This window comes from Thalassophryne amazonica, chromosome 17 (assembly GCF_902500255.1).
Source record: "Thalassophryne amazonica chromosome 17, fThaAma1.1, whole genome shotgun sequence".
NCBI lineage: Eukaryota > Metazoa > Chordata > Actinopteri > Batrachoidiformes > Batrachoididae > Thalassophryne > Thalassophryne amazonica.
Genome location: NC_047119.1, coordinates 21,598,650 through 21,619,272, shown reverse-complemented (window position 1 = coordinate 21,619,272; position 20,623 = coordinate 21,598,650). Strand labels below are relative to the sequence as shown.

The 20,623-nt window shown below is 45.1% G+C and overlaps 1 long non-coding RNA gene across 2 annotated transcripts in view; it reads right to left on the bottom strand.

Moving 5' to 3' along the window:
* LOC117529285 overlaps window positions 1–20,623 on the bottom strand; it is a 24,258-nt gene extending 3,635 nt beyond the window's left edge. Inside the window, exons 1-3 of one of the 2 annotated variants that reach the window (XR_004565976.1) lie at window positions 20,516–20,554; window positions 11,326–11,382; window positions 1,653–1,893 (exon numbers count right to left, since the gene is read on the bottom strand). This is a non-coding gene — a long non-coding RNA (uncharacterized LOC117529285). Of the gene's footprint in view, window positions 1–1,354; window positions 1,894–11,325; window positions 11,383–20,515 lie in introns of those variants that run through there. The other variant, XR_004565975.1, reaches the window with a different exon arrangement.

Here is a 20,623-nt window from a genome sequence, read left to right as displayed (position 1 = left end):
CTGCATCATCCATTCAAAGTAAAAGTTGTTTGAACATGCATGGCAGTATCGTGAAAAACTGAAGGTCCACTGTGACCAGATGGAAAGAGGCTCTGAACTCTCCAATATTTTACTTTTGACTGCAGCCAATGTTTATATGGAAATGCTGTCATTTCCACCCACTGTAAAAGGTTTCTCTGATCTCCATAGTTCCCTGACTTTTGGGACTTCAAGATTATACACTAGTTATATTAAAACAAACTTCAAGTGGTCCATTCCCCATCAGCTTACTTGCAAGCAGTCTTAAAAATGCATTTAGGATGTCAATGGCAACAATCCTGTAAGTAAAAGCCACCATCTGCGTAAAATGGCAGCAAACTTGGTATAAATTACATTTTAAACATAGTAGCCAACAGTTCTTTTTTATGATGTGATTGTGTAGTGCTGCCCTGGGCAGAGAATGAAGCAATGCTCCCTCTGTGCGTCTAAGTATCTGAGCTTTTCTGTTCCTCATTTACATCATTGGCTGGGTTGTTCATGCACTTAGTGTACAAGTCCCAGTCTACCCTCACCGTGTTTACAGAGACTGCCCCCTTATAACTGTGCATTCACAATGGTGGACTGTAGCTCCTTCCAAGAAACCATGTTCAGAAATGAAAAGGGCTCCAAGTGGTGTTTCCATCTCCTCAATGCAGACAAAGCTGGTAGTACAAAGTCATTAAGAGCCTTCACCAGCAGGGTTTTTATTTTAAATCAATCATCCTTGCATTATTGGACCCACGTACTCTACGTTGATTCTCTGTTGGTTAGAACTGACAAATGATTTTACTCATTGTTCAGCTCACCAACTGCAAATTCAGTGTGTAACTGTAAAATTATGCAAGCATATGGGAAAAAAAAGGGGAGGGGAAGAAACCCATCTTATAATATAAACTCCTTTGTACTCCAAGCTAGTTAATGGAGGTTTGACGTCAAGAGAAAAGCACAGGATATACTGCACCACAGGAGTGTGTCGATACAGGCAAATTTTTAATGACAAGTGTTTCTCAGAGGCAACATTTTAGCGTATGCAGCTGCAGAAAATAAGTACAACACAGTCCAGGCCAATTTATCTTGCTGTAAGGAGGCGGTTTGCCTGGTTACAGATAATCCACATACAAGTAATCCAAATAATAGCTGTAGTGCACAGTCTTCTCACTGAAATGTCACAGGAATAAGCACAGATTTTTTTTTTTTTTTTTTAAACGCCTTAAATTCTTCTACTGCCATTTGTGTAAATTAAAATATTAAGACCCCAGTGCAGGCACATGACCATTAGCAATTCTTGCCAGAATCAGATTGTTTTCTGGTACGCTGAAGAAATGTTTAATCACCGCACAATCCTTCCACATTTTATTCATCACTTAAAATCCAAAGAAATTCATATCAGCAGTTAAGATGAGCTGATTGACATGCAGTTTTTTTCCAGCTCATCTGATATATTTGATGTATTTTATAGCATGAATAACTTAAAAACAGAGTGCACATATAGCTCATTATTGTTCACCACAAAACTGATGTACAGACAAAAATATAGAACATTTGAGAAGATTCACTGTGGATATATGTAGACGCTTTGGGTGCTTTTACTCAAACTGGTATTTTCTTGGAGTTGCTGACAAAGCCACACCCACAGTGGAACAGGTGCCTGGGGGAGGAGTCACGGTATGTCACAGCTGGACAGACAACACACCTGACGTCCCATTCACAACTGATGTGAAACACACCGGCACATTTACAGACATGTAAAGACACACAGACTTTGGGCACAGGGTTGATAACAGACTAAAACGAGGCACCACGGGACTTGGCAGAGAGACATTTAACATTTCAATCTTTGTGAATCTTCTGTTAATTTTTGTCCTTTTTTTCCTCCTGTGAGACAAAAGAGGGACAGAAGATAGTTAATAAATTGAGTCCAATGTTTACTGTAACTTAATATTAAATATGAAGTATGCCAATAACTATTTGAAACACCTTACAGCTAAGATCATGTGTGTGAGGACATGGATCTACGGTGCATCCGGAAAGTATTCACAGCGCTTCACTTTTTCTATATTTTGTGGTTACAACATTAATTCAAAATGGATTAAATTCAGTATCCCCCCCCCCCCCCTCAAAATTCTACACACAATACTCCATAATGACAATGTGCAAAAAAGTATATTTTTCAAATTTATTAGAGATAATAATAAAAAAAACCCTAAGAAATCACACGTACTTAAGTATTCACTGTCATGAAGCTCAAAAGGTGCATCCTGTTTCCACTAATTATCCTTGAAATGTTTCTACAACTTAACTGGAGTCCACCTGGGGTAAATTCAGTTGGTTGGATTTGTAAAGGTACACACCTGTCTACATATAAGGTCCCACACTTGACAGGCACAAATCTGGGGAAGGGTACAGAAACATTTCTGCTGCTTTGAAGGTCCCAATGAGCACAGTGGCCTCCATCATAAATTAAAGACGTTCAAATCAACCAGGACTCTTTCTAGAGCTGGCCGGCCGTCCAAACATAGCAATCGGGGGAGAAGGCCCTTAGTCAGGGAAGTGACCAAGAACCCAATGGTCACTCTGTAAGAGCTCCAGCATTCCTCTGAGGAGAGAGGAGAACTTTCCAGAAGGACAGCCATCTCTGAAGCAATCCAGTGGCCACACAGAAGCCACTGCTTAGTAAAAGGCACATGGCAGCCTGTCTGGAGTTTGTGAAAAGATACCTGAAGGACTCTCAGACCATGAGAAACAAAATTCTCTGGTCTGATGAGACAAAGACTGAACTCTCTGGTGTGAATGCCAGGCATCTGTTATGTGGGCCGCTGAAGAGGAGGTACTGCTGGCCCACCACCACCAGAGGGCGCCCTGCTTGGAGTGCGGGCTCCAAGCACGAGAGGGCGCCAGACCCAGAAGAAGTGACAGCTGTCACTCATCGCACCAACTGTCACTCATCTACACCACTTTATAAGCCGGACTGCAACTCCACCTCCTCGCCGAGAAATCTACTATTGAAGAGGTAATTTCTCTGCTGACTGACACTTTGTGTGTAATAACCTGAACTTCTGTTGCAGCCGTTTTCCTGGAGTGTTCCTTGTCTTTGGAATTGGCGTTTGGTGTGACAGCGACGGCTTCGCCTCACACCCCAAACCAGATAAGTGGTTAACCAGGAGCTGCACGAGTGTGTGATTGGAGGTGGAGGAGCTCCCTCCTAACTGTGTATGGACTGTGGATTACTGAGTGTGCGGACTCACACTCATTCATCTTATCTCTGCTTTCTGCCAGCAGTACCAGGGTCGACAGCCGAAGACAGAGGCCACCTGGGGATTCGGGACTTGGCGGCTCCGGTGTTCTTCAGACCGTTGGTGGTGGAAGCCGTGTGGGACACGGCTTCTCTCTCGTCGGGGGTCTTCTATCTTCAAGCCTGCCCACACGTCACCTGGTGTTAATTGACTGTGCAAATTTCTGTAAATTTAGTTGTGTATTATCACAACATTAAATTGTTACTTTTTGGCTTATTCATTGTCCGTTCATTTGCGCCCCCTGTTGTGGGTCCGTGCTACGACACCTTCCCAACAGGATTTCTCGGCCAAACGTCATGGATTCCGAGGAGCGTCAACCCGAGCTTGAACGGCCAATGGAAGAGCCAGGAGTGCAGGCGTCAGCGGGAGGCGTGTTGAGTGAGCTGCAGCAAATCTTAACTGCCTTCACAGCTCGGCTGGATTTAGTGGCCGAGCAGAATGTTCTCCTTAACCGGAGGGTGGAGGCTCTCACCGCCAGGGTGGAAGCGCGCGATCAGGGCGCTGCTGCAGCCACTCCTCTGGCTGGTCCTGGGCCTGTAACAGACGTTCCACTGGTCGTTCAACGACCCCCCCCACCGTCCCCTGAAGCATACATAAGCCCTCCGGACCCGTACGGAGGCTGTGTTGAGACATGCACAGATTTCCTCATGCAGTGTTCGCTCGTCTTTTCACAGCGTCCTGTCATGTACGAGTCAGACACCAGCCGGGTGACTTATGTTATTAGTCTGCTTCGAGGAGAGGCACGCGCCTGGGCTACGGTGCTTTGGGAGCAGAATTCACGGCTCCTAACGTCATATGCTGAGTTTATACGGGAGTTCAAACAAGTTTTTGACCATCCCAACAGAGGCGAGACCGCTTCGAGCGTGCTGCTGTCAATGAGACAGGGGCGCCGCAGCGCAGCCGAGTATGCAGTCGACTTCCGCATCGCGGCAGCGAGGTCCGGCTGGAATAACGTTGCGCTCCGCGCCGCCTTCGTAAATGGACTGTCTCTGGTCCTGAAGGAGCACCTGCTGGCTAAGGAGGAACCGCGAGATTTTGACGGGCTTGTCGATTTGGTTATACGCTTAGACAACCGTTTGAATGAGCATCGTCGGGAGCAGGCCGGGGGGCGTGACCGGGCACGAGCCGTCCCTCCCCCTTCCGGTTCCGAAAGGGTGACGTCGTCCCCACGCTTCACTGCCAGAGAGCTCCGTGTGGCTACAGCTCCCCCTGCTGAGGAGGCTATGGACACGAGCAGGGCCAAAATAAAAACAAATGTCAGACAAAGGAGGCTGGCCCGCGGGGAATGTTTTGTCTGCGGTTCTTGTGAGCATATGCAGAAGGACTGCCCCAAAACGGTCAAACTACAACGCCCGTCCTTAGAAACTGGGCTAAGGGTGGGCCATAACACGCACGCGGGTAAACCCCGCAAATCTGCACCAATCCCAGTAACGATCCTTTGTGGGGATTTAACCCTTCGCGCCCCAGCACTGGTAGACACGGGGTCGGAAGGGAATCTGCTGGATAGCGGATGGGCAAAGGAAGTAGGGCTCCCCCTGGTGGCTCTGCCGGCACCATTGCAGGTGCGAGCACTAGATGGCACCCTGCTTCCATTAATTACACACCAGACACAGCCAGTGACCTTGGTTGTGTCTGGAAATCACAGGGAGGAGATCGTGTTCCATGTAACACCTTCTACCTCCCGAGTGATTTTGGGATTTCCATGGATGGTGAAGCACAATCCCCGGATAGATTGGCCGTCTGGGGTTGTGACGCAGTGGAGCGAAACCTGCCACCGGGAGTGTTTAGGATCCTCGATTCCTCCCGGCATGACGGCTAATGAGGAGGTTAAAGTCCCCCCCAATCTATCGGCGGTGCCAAAGGAGTACCACGATCTTGCTGACGTTTTCAGCAAAGATCTGGCGCTCACACTTCCCCCGCACCGACCGTACGATTGTGCCATCGATTTGGTCCCGGGCGCTGAGTACCCATCCAGTAGGTTGTACAACCTCTCACGTCCGGAACGCGAATCAATGGAGACCTACATCCGGGACTCTTTAGCTGCCAGGCTGATCCGGAACTCCACCTCCCCGATGGGTGCTGGTTTCTTTTTTGTGGGCAAAAAGGACGGCGGACTCCGTCCATGCATTGATTACAGAGGGCTGAACGAGATCACGGTTCGCAACCGATACCCGTTACCTCTGTTGGATTCAGTGTTCACGCCCCTGCATGGAGCCCAAATTTTCACTAAATTGGATCTTAGAAACGCGTACCACCTGGTTCGGATCCGGAAGGGAGACGAATGGAAGACGGCATTTAACACCCCATTAGGTCACTTTGAGTACCTTGTCATGCCGTTCGGCCTCACTAACGCCCCCGCGATGTTCCAAGCTTTGGTAAATGACGTCTTGCGGGACTTCCTGCATCGGTTCGTCTTCGTATATCTGGACGATATACTCATCTTTTCCCCGGACCCTGAGACCCATGTCCAGCATGTACGTCAGGTCCTATAGCGGTTGTTGGAGAAACGGCTGCTTGTGAAGGGCGAGAAGTGCGAGTTCCACCGCACTTCTTTGTCCTTCCTGAGGTTTATCATCTCCTCCAACTCCGTCGCCCCTGATCCGGCCAAGGTTGCGACGGTGAGAGATTGGCCCCAACCAACAAGCCGCAGTTCCTCGGCTTTGCAAATTTCTTCAGGAGGTTCATTAAAGGTTACAGTCAGGTAGTTAGCCCCCTGACTGCCCTGACCTCCACCAAGGTCCCCTTCGCCTGGTCGGATCGGTGCGAAGCCGCGTTCCAGGAGTTGAAACGCCGGTTCTCGACTGCACCAGTTCTGGTGCAGCCTGATCCTGATCGCCAGTACATAGTGGAAGTGGACGCCTCTGACTCAGGGATAGGAGCCGTGCTGTCCCAGAGCGTGGAGGCTGATAAGGTTCTCCATCCTTGTGCCTATTTTTCCCGCAGGTTGACCCCAGCTGAACGGAACAATGACGTCGGCAATCGGGAGCTCCTCGCGGTGAAGGAGGCTCTTGAAGAGTGGAGACACCTGCTGGAGGGGGCATCGTTGCCCTTCACGGTTTTCACGGACCATCGGAACCTGGAGTACATCCGGACCGCCAAGCGGCTGAACCCCAGGCAAGCCCGCTGGTCTCTGTTCTTCGGGCGCTTTGACTTCCGGATCACGTACCGCCCCGGGACCAAGAACCAAAAATCAGATGCATTGTCCTGGGTGCACGAAGAAGAAGCCAAAGCGGGGCTGTCGAACCCCACCGAGACCATCATCCCCGAGTCCACTGTTGTGGCCTCCCTCACCTGGGACGTGGAGAAGACCATCCGGGAGGCCCTGGCAAGGAGCCCGGACCCGGGGACCGGCCCCAAGAACAGACTGTACGTCCCACCAGAGGCAAGAGCTGCCTTATTGGACTTCTGTCACGGGTCCAAGCTGTCCTGTCATCCCGGAGTGCGTAGGACTGTGGCAGTAGTCCAGCAGCGCTTCTGGTGGGCATCCCTGGAAACCGACGTACGGGACTACGTCCAGGCCTGTACCATCTGTGCCAGGGGCAAGGCAGACCATCGGAGGACCTCGGGACTCCTCCAACCCCTGCCGGTGCCTCATCGCCCCTGGTCTCACATCGGCCTGGACTTCATCACGGGCCTCCTGCCGTCCCAGGGCAACATCGTTATTCTCACAATAGTGGACCGGTTCTCCAAGGCGGCCCACTTCGTGGCCCTCCCGAAGCTCCCGAAGGCCCAGGAGACGGCAGACCTCCTGGTCCACCACGTCATGCGGCTGCATGGGATACCATCGGACATTGTATCAGATCGTGGTCCCCAGTTCTCTTCGCAGGTGTGGAAGAGTTTCTGTAAGGAGCTGGGGGCCACCATGAGTCTCTCGTCCGGGTACCACCCCCAGACAAACGGCCAGGCAGAGCGGGCTAACCAGGAGTTGGAACAGGCCCTTCGCTGCGTCACCTCCGCGCACCCGGCGGCCTGGAGTCACCATCTGGCCTGGATCGAGTATGCCCATAACAGCCAAGTCTCGTCTGCTACCAGCCTCTCCCCTTTTGAGGCATGTTTGGGGTACCAGCCCCCATTGTTCCCGCTGGTGGAGGGAGAGGTCGGTGTGCCCTCGGTCCAGGCCCACCTCAGGAGGTGCCGCCGGGTGTGGCGGACCGCCCGCTCTGCCCTGTTAAAGGCCCGGACGAGGGCCAAGACCCATGCGGACCGCCGGCGTTCCCCGGCCCCCACATACCAGCCCGGGCAGGAGGTGTGGCTTTCAACAAAGGACATCCCTCTCTGTGTGGACTCCCCTAAGTTGAAGGACAGATACATTGGACCATTTAAGATCCTCAAAATCATCAACCCGGCCACAGTGAAGCTCCAACTCCCAGCTTCACTGCGGATCCACCCTGTATTCCATGTGTCCCGCATCAAACCACACCACACCTCGCCCCTCTGTGCACCTGGACCTACGCCGCCTCCTGCCCGGCTCATCGACGGGGAGCCTGCAGGCTCCTGGACGTCCGTCGTAAGGGCCGGGGGTTCCAATATCTGGTGGACTGGGAGGGGTATGGACCTGAAGAACGCTCCTGGGTGAAGAGGAGCTTCATCCTGGATCCGGCCCTCCTGGCCGATTTCTACAAAAGACACCCGGACAAGCCTGGTCGGGCGCCAGGAGGCGCCCGTTGAGGGGGGGGTCCTGTTATGTGGGCCGCTGAAGAGGAGGTACTGCTGGCCCACCACCACCAGAGGGCGCCCTGCTTGGAGTGCGGGCTCCAAGCATGAGAGGGCGCCAGACCCAGAAGAAGTGACAGCTGTCACTCATCGCACCAGCTGTCACTCATCTACACCACTTTATAAGCCGGACTGCAACTCCACCTCCTCGCCGAGAAATCGACTACTATTGAAGAGGTAATTTCTCTGCTGACTGACACTTTGTGTGTAATAACTTGAACTTCTGTTGCAGCCGTTTTCCTGGAGTGTTCCTTGTCTGTGGAATTGGCGTTTGGTGTGACAGTGACGGCTTCGCCTCACACCCCAAACCAGATAAGTGGTTAACCAGGAGCTGCACGAGTGTGTGATTGGAGGTGGAGGAGCTCCCTCCTAACTGTGTATGGACTGTGGATTACTGAGTGTGCGGACTCACACTCATTCATCTTATCTCTGCTTTCTGCCAGCAGTACCAGGGTCGACAGCCGAAGACAGAGGCCACCTGGGGATTCGGGACTTGGCGGCTCCGGTGTTCTTCAGACCGTTGGTGGTGGAAGCCGTGTGGGACGCGGCTTCTCTCTCGTCGGGGGTCTTCTATCTTCGAGCCTGTCCACACGTCACCTGGTGTTAATTGACTGTGCAAATTTCTGTAAATTTAGTTGTGTATTATCACAACATTAAATTGTTACTTTTTGGCTTATTCATTGTCCGTTCATTTGCGCCCCCTGTTGTGGGTCCGTGCTACGACACCTTCCCAACAGCATCATGTTTGGAGGAAACCAACAGTGAAGCACTGTGGTGGCAGCACCATGCTGTGGGGATGTTTTTCAGCAGCAAGAACTGGGAGACGAGTCAGGATTGAGGGAAAGATGAATGCAGCAATGTACAGAGAGATCCTGGTTGCAAACCTGCTCCGGAGCACTCTTGACCTCAGCCTGGGGCGACAGTTCGTGTTTCAGCAGGACAGTGGCCCTAAGCACACAGCCAAGATATCAAAGGAGTGGCTTCAGGACAACTCTGTGAATGTCCTTGAGTGGCCCAGCCAGAGCCCAGACCTGAACCCGATTGAACAGCTCTGGTGTGATCTGAAATTCGCTGTGCACCGACGCTCCCCATCCAACCTGATGGAGCTTGAGAGGTGCTGCAAAGAGGAATGGGCCAAACTGCCCAAAGATAGGTGCACCAAGCTTGTGGCATCATATTCAAGAAGACTTGAGGCTGTAATTGCTGCCGAACGTGCATCAACAAAGTATTGAGCAAAGGATGTGAATACTTATGCACGTGTGATTTCTTAGTTTTTTTTATTATTATTACTGTTAATAAATTTGCAATAATTTCAAAACCTTTCCCATATTGTCATTATGGGATGTTACAAGTAGAATTTTGAGGGAAAAAATGAATTCACTCCATTTTAGAATAAGGCTGTAACATAACAAAATGTGGAAAGGTGAATACTTTCCAGATGCACAGTGCGTGTGTATGTATATATATATATATATAAACCAGAATACAATGATTTACGAAAACCCTCTTCAACCAATATTTAATTGAATATACCACAAAGACAATATTTTTAATGTTCAAACTGATAGACTTTTGTTTTTGTACAAATATCGGCTCATTTTGAAATGGATGCCTGCAACACATTTCAAAAAAGCTGGGATGGGGCAACAAAAGACTGGAAAAGTTGATGAATGCTCAAAGAACACCTGTTTGGAACATTCTACAGGTGAACAGGTTAATTGGAAACAGGTGATTGGGTATAAAAGGAGCATCCCCAAAAGGCTCAGCCATTCACAAGCAAAGACGGGGTGAGGATCACCACTTTGTGAACAACTGCATGAAAAAAATAGTTCAACAGTTTAAGAACAATGTTTCTCAATGTTCAATTGCAAGGAATTTAGGGATTCCATCATCTACAGTCCATAATATAATCAGAAGATTCAGAGAATCTGGAGAACTTTCTACAAGTAAGCGGCAAGGCTGAAAACCAACATTGAATGCCCGAGACCTTCGATCCCTCAGGTGGCACTGCATTAAAAACAGACATCATTGTGTAAAGGATCTTACCGCGTGGGCTCAGGAACACAACCACTGTCGGTTAACACAGTTCTTCGCTACATCTACAAGTGCAAGTTAAAACTCTACCATGAAAAGTGAAAGCCATACATCAACAACATTCAGAAATGCCACCACCTTCTCTGGACCAGAGGTCATTTGAAATGGATAGACGCAAAGTGGAAAAGTGTGCTGTGGTCTGATGAGTCCACATTTCAAATTGTTTTTGGAAATCATGGATGTCATGTCCTCTGGATCAAAGAGGAAAAAGACCATCTAGATTGTTATCAGCGCAAAGTTCAAAAGCCAGCATCTGTGATGGTATGGGGGTGTGTTACTGCCCCATGACATGGGCAACTTATACATCTGTGATGGCACCATCAATGCTGAAAGGTACATCCAGGTTTTGGGGCAACACATGCTGCCATCCAAGCAATGTCTTTTTCAGGGACGTCCCTGCTTATTTCAGCAAGACAATGCCAAGCCACATTCTACACGTGTTACAACAGCGTGGCTTCGTAGTAAAAGAGTGCAGGTACTAGACTGGCCTGCCTGCAGTCCAGACGTGTCACCCATTGAAAATGTGTGGCGCATTATGAAGCGCAAAATATGACAACAGAGACCCCGGACTGTTGAGCAACTGAAGTCGTACAACAAGCAAGAATGGGAAAGAATTCATCCTACAAAGCTTCAACAATTAGTGTCCTCAGTTCCCAAACACTTAGAGTGTTGTTAGAAGGAAAGGTGATGTAACACAGTGGTAAACATACCACTGTCCCAGCTTTTTTGAAACGTGTTTCAGGCATCCATTTCAAAATGAGCAAATATTTGCACAAAACAATAACATTTATCAGTTTGAACATTAAATATCTTGTCTTTGTGATGCATTCAATTGAATAGGATTTGCAAATCATTGTATTCTGTTTTATTTACATTTTACACAAAGTCCAACTTCATTGGAATTGGGCATGTAAAAACACAAATAGTGATACATCCACAGAACTGATCATTTAAAATCAGTGAACTTGAGTTTGTACACGAACGTCATGCCACCTATTTTGTGTTTTTAATAAAGGTCTCCAGAAAATATATTACACAGACTAGTAATTTATTTGTACCAAACTCAGAAATGTCATGACCACACACACACACATTCATAAGACATGAATAAAAGCTGTTGTGGCACTAAAAATTAATTTCTGGACCATCTTCATGTCCAGTTTCTTTAAACATTTAAATGTACCTACGTGTGCTTTCAACCCTTTACCTGAGCTTTGGACACATCTGGTGACTGTTCCACCTCCTCAGCTGGTGAAGGATCTACCTGGAATGACAGAATGAGAAGAAACCAAGAATTGGATTTCATGTGTTCCAAGAAATATTTAATGGACAATAATGTACACCAAAGCCACCAGTTACACTGGACAAAAGAAGAACTGCATTTCTATCATCACTGTCTGATGCAGATGCTCAAACACAGTAATGTCAAAGTGCATGTAAGTTGCTCCATTGCACACCAGGAGCAATTTGGGGATTAAGAACTTTGCTCAAGAACACTTGTGATTTTCCTGTATGATGGGACATTGAACCAACGATCCTCTGCTCACAAGCCACCACCTCCCCAACAGTCAAACAAACATCAATGCAATGTTAAAGTTGGTATGATGATTTTTCTGCCACTACATGTCGAGCTAGTGCTACATTTTAGGATGTAAACAAAGCTTCCCCCCTCGGCCACTCCACCTCAAACCTCCCTGCTCTGGCTGTAGCACAAGGAATGGAAACTGGGACTTTAACCAGGTCTAAATCAAGTTATTTTATTTATACTACAGTGTGAAATCACAACAAAGCTGCCTCAAAGTGCTTCACACTAGTTAAGGGCTAACCTTACCAACCCCTAGAGCAGGGGTGGGCAACTTGTTCCAGAAAGGGCCAAGAGAGTGCAGGTTTTCTTTGCAGCCACTGACTCCACCAAGTGATTTCACTGATTAATATCGCGAGTCGCATACAGACATACTGACTCATCCTTGGGACTTCTCCAGGGCTCCACTTGTGCTTCTATTCATCCAGAGCTAGAATGTAATGGATGATTGACTTCTTCAGCAGTGAAGATGGACCGCTCTGGTCACTGAGCATCATGCATTTGGCACTGGATCCTGTTTCTGCTGTTTCTTGCTGCTGAGGATTCAACAAGATAAAGGACGTCCTTTAACACAACCCATCAAACGTCCACCTGTTCACCCGGCCATCAGAGCCAGAGATGGTAATGCATCCCTGCACAGCGCCAGAAGAGCGCAGGATCTGTTTGTGGATTCAAATTTAGCCGCAAGTTGTTCTAAAAAAGCTCAACATCTGCATGAGCCATATTGTTTCAGAGAAACATTTCTCTCACCTGCAATGAACAGATTGTGTCAGAGACGCCATCTGTTCTGAGCAACACACCCATTTGGCCAGACAGTTTTCTGTCTCGCCTCATTCCTTATCCTCCTAATGCTTCCACCTTACCGGCGTGGCTATTTGTCCCCCCCCCCCCCCACTTACTTGCTGCCTGTTTGTCATCTCCTCCTACCTTTCCAGCGTCGTGTCTCATGGTGAGTCAAAAGAATCTGACAAACTGATGGAATGAATAGCGTGAGGAAATTAATCAAATGGCAAATTCGCCATCGACACCCAATGTGCTGTTGTGTGGATTATTTGGGGGAATTGCAGGAATTTATCAGTTAGGGCCACAACTAGTGATTATTTTCATTGTCAGTCGATAAAATGTTAAATAAAAACTGAAAAATGTCGATCAGTGTTGTCCAGATCTCACAATGACGCCTTTAAATGTCTTGTTTTGTCCACAGTCCAAAAACACTTATTTCTGTCCTGATACAAGTAAAGCAGATAGTAAAATAAACCAGAAAATAGCCACATTTAAGAAGCTAAAATCAAAGAATTTGGATAAATTACTCAAAAGGATTAATCAATTATCAACATAGCGCTGCCTCGCCCAGTGAAAAATACTTGACCAACTCATCATTTCCTGCGTCACCTCTCTCAGAGAAGAGAAATTACAAGGAAATTTACACCTACATCTCATTTACTGCCAGGTATAAACCAGTACAAATACAGACGGTGAAGAAAAGTTACTTTTGAGCATCATGAACAAAGCACGACTTCCTTCAGTTTGCAAAGCTTCTCTAACCGGGTCCTTCTACACATATATGAGAAGTGAGTCAAAAACAGAAGATGCACAGAGCCTGCACATTAAAATGTACCGTCTAAAGCTCAGATTGGGTCTCACCAAAATACTGGAATAAGTCAATAACTACATCAAAAACAAAGATCTCAAAGGTTGTGAAGCACAAATGTAGCTGAGCACGAAAAAGCCACATGAACAGCTGCTGAAGTTCAGTGGTTTTGTTTGGACCGACACAGAGTGAAGCAGCAGAAGATGAGACAAACAAAAGACCTGAACAAACGAACTCAAATTCTTCACAGGCCACTTCTGTCGCACCACTAAAATGTTGCTGACAAATGAAAAATGCCAGTTTGCAAAATCTTAACGACTTTCATGTTGGCGAGAAAAAGCCAAGAAGCCGATATGAGAGAAGTAAAGAGGAGCTGCTCGAGGTGTATGGAGGCGTTTAGACACAGAGAGGACACGCTGGGATGTTTGCACTGTGCACATAAATATCATGTCAACATAGACACGGAAGCATGTAACCTTTTTAGGTTCATAACTTATTTTAATTGATAAAGCTACTTTCAGATGCCCTCTAATTTATACATAAATTGGGTAGCATTTCATGAGAATGAGTTTTATTTTACGCTTTTTACTCTTAATTCATTTTATTAGTAAACAGAGCGTGCCGCGGCCTCAACTTTACCTAAATTCTGGGTCTTAGTGAAGCTTAGGGCTAGTGGCCGGCGATCACCTTAGTATTTCCTGTTTTTCTTGTTGTTTAATGCTGACAAATTATACAGTATTTCTTGTCTTTCTGATGCCTGATTCTGTTTTTTTCTCTGTTTAAGGTGCAGCTCCATCCAGAGATGGGTGTGGTATTTGTGCTGGTGACCCTCCTGTCTTGTGCACCAGCAGCATTTCCTGTATATTCGTTTTGTGAATTGTTCTGTAATTTATGTCTGTATCATGGCCCAAGCAGAGGGTCACCTCTTTGAGTCTGGTCTGCTTCCTCTGAGGGAGTTTTTCCTTACCACTGCTGCTCTGGGGGTTAGTAAGGTTAGACCTTGTGTGAAGCGCCTTGAGGCAACTCTGTTGTGATTTGGCGCTATATAAATGAAAAGAAAAAAAAAGACACTTTATAACTCAGCCATTATATTAAGCAACCATCTTCATGTTTACATGTACATCAGTACACCTAACCCCCCCAAAACAAACATTTTTTAATGAAGTTTCTACTTTGATTAAAAAAAAAAAAAAAACTTTAAATGAGTGCACCTTTTTTTATACACATACTAAAGCAGACATACTGCATATTGGCGCACAGCATAATGACTTTGGATCGCGATTCCTTCAGTATGTATTAAGAAATCTGCACAGCTTTTTTTTTTTTATTGCCAGTAAAATACTTTTTTAACTGTTGTTGGATTCCTACATGGACTAATTCATTCATGGCAACATGCTTCCCGTTGACCAATCTTTACAAAAAATTTAAAGACCGTTTCCCCATTACAGTAGTGTTCAGAATAACAGTAGTGCTATGTGACTAAAAAGATTAATCCAGGTTTTGGTATATTTCTTATTGTTACATGGGAAACAAGGTACCAGTAGATTCAGTAGATTCTCGCAAATCCAACAAGACCAAGCATTCATGATATGCACACTCTTAAGGCTATGAAATTGGGCTATTAGTAAAAAAAAGTTGAAAAGGGGGTGTTCACAATAATAGTAGCATCTGCTGTTGACGCTACAAACTCAAAACTATTATGTTCAAACTGCTTTTTTTTTAGCAATCCTGTGAATCACTAACTAGTATTTAGTTGTATAACCACAGTTTTTCATGATTTCTTCACATCTGCGAGGCATTAATTTTGTTGGTTTGGGACCAAGATTTTGCTCGTTTACTAGTGTGCTTGGGGTCATTGTCTTGTTGAAACACCCATTTCAAGAGCATGTCCTCTTCAGCATAAGGCAACATGACCTCTTCAAGTATTTTGACATATCCAAACTGATCCATGATACCTGGTATGCAATATATAGGCCCAACACCATAGTAGGAGAAACATGCCCATATCATGATGCTTGCACCACCATCTTCACTGTCTTCACTGTGAACTGTGGCTTGAAATCAGAGTTTTTTGGGTCATCTCACAAACTGTCTGCAGCCCTTGGACCCAAAAAGAACAATTTTACTCAAGCATTGGAGATTATTGTAGATGAACAGCCTATAATGTTTTGCACCTGCGTATAAGTTTTCCCCTCTCCAATCAACTTTTTAATCAAACTACGCAGTTCCCTGAACCATGTCTTGAACGTCCCATTTTCCTCAGGCTTTCAAAGAGAAAAGCATGTTCAACAGGTGCTGGCTTCATCCTTAAATAGGGGACACCTGAGTCACACCTGTTTGTTCCACAAAATTGACAAACACACTGACTGAATGCCACACTACTATTATTGTGAACACCCCCTTTTCTACTTTTTTTTTTTTTTACTAATAGCCCAATTTCATAGCCTTAAGAGTGTGCATATCATGAATGCTTGGTCTTGTTGGATTTGTGAGAATCTACTGGTACCTTGTTTCCCATATAACAATAAGAAATATACTCAAAACCTGGTTTAACCTTTTTAGTCACATAGCACTACTATTATTCTGAACACTACTGTAAATACCAGTTTGGATGAATCCACTGTGTTTATATATTCAGCTCTTTAGGTTTATATTTTTGTGCCTACATCGATGTTGTACACCCACAATTCTGTGTACAACACATACGCTCCACATTGAAAACGGTGGCAACAACAAGCGTCATGGAAACTTCAATGTGGATGTTAAAATTTGCAGAGTGCTACTGCAGTGCCGAGGAGGTCAGTGTTGCTACATGATTTATACAGTCTCTGGGTTAATGTTGTGGACATTAGAACTTGAATCTTTATGGTCTGCTCTTCGGTTTGGGTTAGCTACGTACATACCGTTGAGAACTTGTTTGCTTGCGTGTGGACATACGTCTTGATATGATCAGTTTTCCGCTTGTCGAGTGCAACTAGAAACTCTCTGGCATTGAGTTAGCGGTTTACAGTTGTGTTCAAAAATAACAGGAGTGCGTTTAAACAAGCAAGTAAAGCAGGAGACAAAAAAGCTCAGAGCACAGAAGGAGTGTTGTTTCATGCTCTGTAGAGGTGGGCGGATCGATCCTAATATCGATGCCAATGCTGGTATTGATATTGAACGATCCTTGTGTAAAAAGATCGATAGTCAACCTTTTTTCTCTCCCGCACGCACCGACTGCTGTGCACGCAGATTCAAAGTCTACTTTCTGTCTGTAAGAGCAGCACTGCGCTGTGTCATACAACACGGAGCAGCGCACCCTTGTATTGTGGTTTGTCAGCCCTCTACCTCAGGAGATTTTGTTTTAAGTTGTGTTGAGTGATATTTTCTAAACAAAAATGTTGACTGTGATAAAGTATTTTGTTGTCATGTACAATGTTTGGCGCTAATTCTATCCTAGGTCTTTTGGATCCTTGGATCTATGAAGCTTAAATATGAAATGTATCAGTATCGGCGATACTGGGCTTGTATTTACTTGGTATCGGATCAATACCAAAATTCCCGGTATCGCCCACCTCTAATGCTCTTCACAGAACGGAGAAGAAGCCAGAAAATCTTTACACAGAGAAATTGTTTTGGACACTCCGGTCACAGTTTTGCAACTACAGGGAGGAAAGGAGAGAAGGACAAAAGAGGAGAGGGCAGCTGAGAACGGTGCATCTCTACACTCAAAATCCAAGAGGATTCTGCATGTTGACAAAAACACTTCACAATGCATTCAAGGTCTTTAAAGAAGTGTAATTTGAGTGGCAGTGCCCCTTGATGACTTGTACCCAATCGTCAGTTTATCTGATTTGTTTGCGGCAAATACTGAAGTACAACCTCGCACTTGTGAGGCATCAGCACGTTATAATCTGTAGTAGCAAATTGCATCATGAAGTTCTTGAGGCAATTTTGTGCACATCAGGTTTCAGAGACGTAGAATCAAAATGTGGTGACTGAGTACCAGATTTCTCCTTGTTACACAAATTATTTGTCCACATATCACAGACAGACGCAAACATGGTGTCCAACAGTTCTGGATATTGGGGGGGGGGGGGGGGGGGGGGGTGTAGGGTGGCAATATTTTATTGTTTTCTTCTTGGGAAAATGAATGTTGGATCTCTCACACGTGCATGCGGCTTCATGCTAAAAGTTAGGGGAAGGGCTCTGAAAAGTTCTGCTTCTGCTCTCAGTTCCCTATAAAGTGGCTTTGATCATGATCTCACCAGCTAGTTTCACTGGTTAAACTGGAAAATCCTCCTGAACAACCCAAAGGCAAAATCTAATGTGGATTTGAATCCTTTTTGTTGCTCTTGTAGTGTTTAAGTGACCCAATATGATCTTCACAAACAGAAAAAGGATATTTCTTTTTCTTGGTGGTGGTGGGGGGGACTTTCCATTGGTCAAGAAAGAGGACACTGAATTTCAAATGTTATTCAGATAATCTTTTTTTTCCTTGCATCTCTTCAAAACTCCGACATCAATAAAGCTCTACAGAATCATCACACCTGCACATTTCTCCATCAGTGTTCACACAGACGGGATAAAAGAAAGAGCTGTAGTTTATACTGCAGCATGTTCTCTAAATACAGACGGGATGAAGAGTTCCTCTCTGCTGGTGCTTGTTTTTTTTCCCCTTCATTGTTGCAGTACATCTACATTAAAGTAGTCACTTGAGCGCATACACATTTTGGTGGAATAGAGATGGAAGACAATACTGAAGTTGGCCATTTGCCTTTAACTTTGATAAAAACATTTCTACTTTTTTGCATTTTTTTTTAAAAGTAGTGTGTAATTTCTATCATGAAATAAAGGCTCATGCACTTCATTCTGTCAGCTTACACTAAAATTCAGGTGAGGGGGTCAATTTCTTAAACCAACTGGTAGCCAAAAATGCTACAATTATGTGCCATAATGCAATTATATATATATATATATATATATATATATATATATATATATATATATATATATATATATGCAGCTAAAATGTTTTTTGTTCATAAATATAGTTACTTTACAACATTTACATGCTGCAGTATATACAAACCACTGATGCACGGGTCCATTCATGGGTGACCAAAACTCCACCGGCGCTTTAATTTAACCACACCACAACTCAAACTGTGAACATCTACAAAGACAAAATGATGCAAGCCAAGTCGAGTCGGGTCTAGGAGCATGCACTGGCATCACTTCATTCACAACACCTTGGAACTGCCTTGGGTCCTGGATGGCAACCACCTGAGCAGACCCATTTCCACCTCTCAAAAGTACAGTTTTTTTCTGGAATATTTGTGTTTTGCATCCATCATCTGTAGTTATGCCTTCTGCGGACACTGGGGTCCTCAACACTGAGGCATCTACATGCACAGAGAAGCACGCAACATGGACAAAACGTCAAGGCCGACCGACACTCCCTCAACACGCACAGGTTATACTCCCCCATCTGAGATTCTGGTTAGGGTACAGGAGCCTGTATGCTTGTACAGGCTCCTGATGCACTGCACAGAACCAACAGTCCCAAAAATAAACAACTACAACACTGAAAAAAGAATTATCAAGCTGACAGATCAAGGTGTTTAATCATTAAGCACAAAGAGAGAGCAGACAGGTTATTTGGTTCATGTCATAACTGCATGAAACTCTCTGAAAGCCAGATACTTGATCTAAATACAGCATCTTTGTTAAGTTACTCTGTGACAATAATAAATGTTCTGGCAATTGTCTAATTCATGTGTCATGTGTGTCGCAGGCTTTTGGTGTTTGTTCTCGGTGAACACACTTTGTGCACAATAATGTTCAGGTCTGAAAACACAGGAGTAAATTCACAATTATTTAAACTCTACAGTCCATCAGTCCTCGCAGTTGGTTAGCGCTCCTGTACTATGGTGCACACTGTTTATATCTGTGCTGCTCATACGGTTGTTGATGGAGTTGGATAATTTTTCTGATACTCTATGGTACTGGCAAAACATTTCAGTGTGTAAGGATGAAATAAAGAGAGATAACCAGGGGCCTCATGTACATTGCATAGATTTGCATGGATTTCCCACTGAAACATGCCGTACACCAAAACCCAGAAACTTGTGTAAAAATAATTCAGATGTATCGAAGTGTGCCTACGCATGGATCCAAGCACGTTCCAATTGTACATGTCAATGTGGAATTTACTGCACGTGCTCCAAGCTCCTCCCTTTCCACACCCAATTCAATTCAATTCAATTTTTTTTTTTATATAGCGCCAAATCACAACAAACAGTTGCCCCAAGGCGCTTTATATTGTAAGGCAAGGCCATACAATAATGATGTAAAACCCCAACGGTCAAAACGACCCCCTGTGAGCAAGCACTTGGCTACAGTGGGAAGGAAAAACTCCCTTTTAACAGGAAGAAACCTCCAGCAGAACCAGGCTCAGGGAGGGGCAGTCACCCCTATCTAAATATGCAAATTAATGTAAATGGAACTTGGGAATCCCCACTCCATCAGATCAGTCAACATGAACAAAGAAAAGACATAATACTGAGTATGAACTACAGATGACTGGACATGACATGGAGACACGCAGGGATAGTTTATTTGGTACCCTTGCAAACAGAACAAACATGAAAAATATGAGTGGGAGCATGTGTGTGTGAGGCCACTGTGAGCTCAGAGAAGCACACATGAAGTTAAAAGAAATCAGGTACCCAGGCTGACTGTGTAACATTCACAACTTTATACACACGTTTATTGACAAATACTGAACACAGAGGGACAATCAGGGGCTTGTTAAGAATCTGCAGCTCTAGTGTCACCATCAAGAAAAAGAAAACACTTTAATAACATTCAGTGGTGGGCACAGTTCCGCTAATGTGCTAACCACTAATTAGCGAAGCTAACTTTTTTGTTAGCAGATTAGCATTTCAGCTAACTTCAAAAACCATCAGCGGACCAATTAGCTTCCACTAAATTTAGTTCTCCTAACTTAGTCCATTAACATTTTTTGCTTGACAATACGATACCCAAAGTTAAGACATCTATGAATCTTAGAAATAGATCCACAAAAATAGAAAGTCATTTTAAACAGTGTTTTTTTTAACAGATCAATTTTTAAGTGCTATATAGTTGTATAAATCCTTTGACTTTGGTTTTAGGGTCTCATATTTTTTAATGGATTTTTATCTGATGAATAAAAACATTTGAACTGAATTGAGATATTACCTGTTGTGACTCCATCCACTGTTTTTGTACCTGTAAAAGACATGCAAAACAAACACCCAATTAATCACTATGACATACTTCAGGGCCACTTCACACATACTGCAAATT